This window comes from Rhagoletis pomonella, unplaced genomic scaffold, assembly GCF_013731165.1.
Source record: "Rhagoletis pomonella isolate Grant_MI unplaced genomic scaffold, Rhpom_1.0 Rhpom_scaffold_00009, whole genome shotgun sequence".
Classification (NCBI taxonomy): Eukaryota; Metazoa; Arthropoda; class Insecta; order Diptera; family Tephritidae; genus Rhagoletis; species Rhagoletis pomonella.
In genome coordinates this window covers 27,591,002-27,596,630 of record NW_023458563.1, presented here as the reverse complement: position 1 = coordinate 27,596,630, position 5,629 = coordinate 27,591,002, and the positions used below count along the sequence as shown (strand labels likewise).

At 44.5% G+C, this 5,629-nt stretch overlaps 1 protein-coding gene across 3 annotated transcripts in view; it reads right to left on the bottom strand.

Moving 5' to 3' along the window:
- The window catches only part of LOC118745683 (ADP-ribosylation factor-like protein 4C), a gene marked incomplete in the record, with an annotated part of 124,959 nt that extends 120,883 nt beyond the window's left edge, over positions 1-4,076 (bottom strand). For all 3 annotated transcript variants that reach the window (XM_036479266.1, XM_036479269.1, XM_036479268.1), the window contains 1 exon segment: positions 3,860-4,076.
- Between the last annotated feature and the right edge of the window lie 1,553 nt (positions 4,077-5,629).

Here is a 5,629-nt window from a genome sequence, read left to right as displayed (position 1 = left end):
ATGGTATCCCTGCGGTCGATGTCTGCTTCAATGAGACGATACTGCACGGTGTAGTGCGTGATGAACCCTAAGCCACCACCATTATCCCGCACGCGATCTCGACGGTGCACGTTGTACCCGGCACAATTCAACACTTTTGAATTGCTGTGCAACTTCGTCTCTTGGACCGCAGCTATCAATATGCCTTGCCTTCCCATGAAGACAGTTATCTCCTCGATCCTGCTCTGAACACCGTTACAATTAAATTGGGGAAGCTTCATGTGGTTCGGGAGACGTGAGGTGATGCGGGGTGTGAGGGATGTGTGTGGTCGTGCCGCAGTTGGCTGTGTGCGCTGCTGAGGTGGTTGCCGCCCTGTGGTGGTGGGGGGAGGCGTCGCACTTGAGGTCTGCGACCGAGCAGCGCAACATGGGCCCTCGAAGTTCCTCGTGCAATCTCGCGTGGTGTGCAGACCTGAGCATGACCTAAAGTGGCACCAGCCAAGGCAGGTGTTGCACTTGACTGATGTCACATAACGGAATATCCTGGTCTGTCTGACGTACCGTGCAGATTGTAGGAGGAACCAGGCGGCGGCGTGTGGGTGGTGGTGCGGTTGTGTGTTCTGTGGTCTGTAGCAGTTGTGGTGTGGTCTATTGTGTTATGTTGTTGTGCTGTGGTGTTTGTGTGGGACTGCTCAGGTGGACTGGGATTAGCCGTGGATGCTGCTGTTTTAGCGGCAGGGGGCTACAAAAGACGTGGTCCACTGCCGATGTGTCCGTAGTCCTGAGCAGACTCTGAGGTGAACCCACCCCTCGCAAGCATTGCACTTGACTGAGGTGGAGTTGTGGCGTAGTCGTCTATGGCATACACAGCGGGTGTAGGTTTCTGGCCTTGGGTTTGACTCGATGCCAGCCCTGAGTAGAAGAATACGTAGCGAATGTAGCCCTATGGACGGACAACTTCTGAGATACTTCGCCGACCTAAACTTCTGAGATAAATCGCCGAAACAGCCCTTGGTCGGGTAAAACCCGAGTCATACCGGTACGTAGAACCGGCTGCCGTGGGAATGCGTCCAAGGCTTCCACACTGTCAGTCATTCAACGCTACTAGAAGATATAGAGGCCTCCTCACTCCCACAGGGACTCAAACTGTGGTCGGCGAATTACCTGAGTGGTCGACACTCGTCAGTAATTTTCAGAGACAAAACTAGCAAGCCACGTAAAATTAGACAGGGGGTACCACAGGGTGGTGTCCTGTCCCCGCTACTTTTTAATTTTACATATCAAAGCTTCCTCAGCCACCAGAGGGTGTTAATATAGTCTCGAATGCTGACGATTGTTCGATCATGGTGTCTGGGAATGGAATTGATGACTTGTGCTCGAAAGTAAACGGTTACCTCTCCGAACTTTCTCGCTTCTTCACTGCAAGGAGCCTTGCCCTATCCCCTGCGAAATCCTCGGCAACCCTTTTCACTACCTGGACGAAGGAGGTCAGACTGCCACTGGGTGTTCACGTCGATGGCGTAACAATACCGACGGTGAATAACCCGAAAATCCTACCCTGGCTCAATTACGGTCTGGATACTGTAGCCGCCTTAACAGCTACCTGTCCAGACTCGACCCCAATATCCCCAATGAGTGCCCGGCATGTGGAGAGTCCCCCCACGACACCAACCACCTCTTTACATGCCAGCTCAATCCGACTCAACTAACACCCCTCTCTCTCTGGTCCGAACCCATCGAAACAGCTCGTTTCCTGGGCCTCCCGTTAGTTGAGCTCGACGACAATGATTGAACGTAGACCCGAAAAAGGCGGGGCTTAGTAGTGCCGCTACAACAACAACAACCCGAAAATCATCGGAGTTACCTTCGACAGAAAGTACAGAGCCGCAACAATGTCCTCAATTCGCTGGCGGGCAGCACTTGGGGAAAATATAAAGAAACGTTGTTGGCAACACACAAGGCAATTGGCCGGCCGGTTCTGAACTTTGCAGCGCCGGGTGGTCGCCGGGGACTAACAGGACGCAGTGGATGAAGCTACAGACCTGCCAAAACACGGCACTACGAACAGCAACAGGATGCCTCCTGATGACGCACCAACACCACCTACATGACGAGGCCCAGATCCTCCCAGTAAAGGAGCATAACATAATGCTCTGCAAGCAGTTCCTTGCTGGGAGCCACAGACGTCGCCATCCCAGCGAATAGCTGCTCGTGGAAGAGCCCTAGCCATGCATTTCAGGAGGCATCTTTACGAACTGACGGACCAAGTCGAGAGGTTCATCAAACAACCTCTGGACCCGTCAACCTACCGACAGGCCCTGAGCGGCATTCACAGGGAATCAGTCCCAAGTTATGTAGACTCCCGCCCTGTGAATGCCGTACTAGGCACACAACCACCGGACGTGGACGGGACAGAACTTAGTCTGCCTCGGGAGACCCGCACTACAATAGCCCAACTTCGCTTTGGCTATTGCAGCAGGCTCAACAGCTACCTACGCGGCATCAACGAGGATGTGCCCAACAAATGCCCGGCATGTGGAGAGACGCCACATGACTCCCGGCACCTCTTCACATGCCCTGAGAACCCCACTCAGCTGACGCCCCTGTCCCTATGGACAGCCCCTGTGTAAGTTGCACACTTCCTGGACCTCCCCCTAGCTGAAATTGGCGACAACGCTGATAGATGAACCGACCCGAACGGGGCTTAGTAGCCGCTACAACAAGTGGGGAGAGCAACTTACGACTTGCGAATTCATCTACGGTGTGAGTTAGCTCTGGACTGTACTCTTTCTAATGGGTGCCGCACCCAACCCCCTCCGCTCCACACCATAAAATAATTGTGCAAGTAACCGAACATATTCCAAAATGCACATTTTACCCCTGTTTTCAAATGGTTCCCCAGGGGTCTGTGGAAGGTTACGAGAGCAGGTATGACGTGTAACAAATGTTGAACAGTGGTCGAGTGGGTGGAGTATCAAGAGCCATGTTGCCTCCCTTTCCGTGCACTAACCCAAAAACTGTGGGCAAATAACTAAACATTGCCTGCAATTGTTTACCACGGTGTGCATACATACTATTTTTTTATCTAAAACGCATTCTGCATTTTTATAGTTTGCCTTCCATATAACTAATGGAATTAGAATTCTTCGCGTACACTGAAAAAAGCTTACAACAAAACTTTTAATTAGGCTATTTAATTTAAATTCATAATAACATTGTTGAATGAATGCTCCTTTGTTGGCATTCCACAAAATCACTTGATTCCGTACTGTCAGAGTAGAAAAAATTAGCTGACAGCGAGTACGGGATCATTTAAGTAAAATATGGTAAAAAAAATCGTAAATTCGGACTGCTGATATTAGTTGTGTTTTTTTACAAATTATCCAGTAACTTGCCAGCAACTCTCCAGTAACTTTATTTCTAAGAATTCGCTCTCATAAAAAAATTTGCAAAAAAGTACGTGAACGCTTTTCCAGTAATAATTTGCAAGTTTCATGAACAGCTGATAAATTTGTTGTTTATTCGCAGCAAATTCCTAATAAAACAATATATTTTATATTTAAATAGGTTTATTTTGTGAAACTCGACAATAAAAACCCACAAACAGTTTCCTTATTAGTTTAAATTTCATCCAGCAACATGCGATCAGCTGTTTTTCGTACTGGCAAATTCTTACAAGTAAAAATGTATCCAGTAAAATCCAGTAAAAATTTGCAACTTCAACTGTCATTTTTCGCTCTCAATTTCCCCTACTTTGCAAGTTTTTGCGTACGAAAACGCCAAAACATGAAAATTCGTAAAAACTTTTGCTGGATTTTACTGGAAATGAGTAAAAAAACGCAACTATTGTATATCTCACAGGGAATAATTGTATTACCACCTCAAAACTTTATTCCAAATGCATCGAAGCACGCCATAACGCGACATTTGGTTTATTGATTTTTAGCTAAAATCAATTTATAATTTGCACATATTCTTCTTATTACAACAAACATGTTTAGTGTTTTATTATCACAAATAATTTATGTTTCCCCCCTTGGCTGAAGCCTGCAGACTTTTCACTAGTACTGCAAAACTAGAGATGAAACGATACGAGTTAATACTAGTAGTAGCCATGAACAACGATTACAGATCACCCATTCATGATTAGCCATCGTTGTATTTGTAATCGATTTTCTGAAAAAAGTTTTCGTAGCGTTTTTCGGTTTTGTTTACACCGTCTTCTACCTCTTCGTAGAGATTTTTTAGCGGTTGAATGTGTTTTCTGCAGCGATTTTAATTATAAATTTTGGTTTATTACATATTTATGATATAAAATGAAGTGCTGTGTGATTGGAACAAGTTTTTGCGTATGTTTAGTTTGCCAAAAGGCGTAAATTTGCTTGAAAAGTGGGTGCACGTCTGTGGCCAGAACGTTGGCATTAAAAAATCGACCCGTGGTAATGATATGCGATTGTAAAACACTTTCAATCATGAAAACCATATTTTATGAACTTTTTTTTGCTAATTGCGATCAAGTTTCACTTTGTATATTTACTAATAAATACCAATTTACCATAAATACCAAGAAATATACTTTTTTCTTGCTTCTTTGATTAGGTGATCTTGTATTTTTAGTTCATGAGTAGTGGCCATGATTCAATAACTACAGATTGTAGCAATCTTGCAAAAACAACATTTACCGTTGGAATGAGCTCCTTGTGTCATCAACAGCTTCTTTATCTATTCATATTCGTATGTATAAGTATACCCTACATACCAGGATTTCAGAGTATTCTGAAGGGTTTCATATTTTTTTTAAGAATATTCTTTAAGAAATCGTATAGAAATTTCTTGACTAGTTCTTGTAAACCGCTTCATATGTTTTTCTTGAAGGAATCGTAACGAATTTCCGATACTCTTAAAGATTTCGGAAGCATTTGTTTGCAGGGTATATAGGGATATATAATATAATATATATATAGGGATATGTAAACACGGTGCAGCGACACAAAGGTGGCGCCGTCAGAGGTACCGCTACTTTGGTTTTGCCGATTTTGACAGTTGTGGTAACTCGTAAATAAACTTTTGTTTACAAATCAGTGGCATAAAGAAATTTGAATTATTAGTGAAAAATCGGTTTAAATCGTGTTAATTTGCAATTTGTTAGTGATTTTTCAGTTGAAGAGTGTGTAAAAACTAACAAAATGAAGTGCCGTGTATTAAATTGCGACAGCCGTGAAGGTAGTGCCCCGAAATGCAGCTTTTTTCCTTTCCTCGCAACGATGCCGTGGCGAGAAAGTGGGTGGAATTCTACGGGCAAGATAAGCCATTCAATTTGGATACTAGCATCATATGCATGCGCTGTTGTCCTTCCATGAAGTGCACCATGGTGCCCATGGTGGTGGGCGAATAGCTGCATTTTGTGTATATAGGGCGCGGCAAAGCCGTTCCCGAAATGTTTTTTTTTTATTATTATATTGACAGCATTTTATCAGAGTCATATCGCTTCTGCTCCAAGCAGCCTTCTTTAGCAAGTTAACTAATCAATCCCACTCAGATGGTGGCGCAGTTTGCTGCACCAGCCTTAATTGCAAAGCAATGGAGTACACTAAAACATTTGCTGCAGCAGCCTTAATTGCAAAGCATGAAGTGCACTAAAACGTTCACT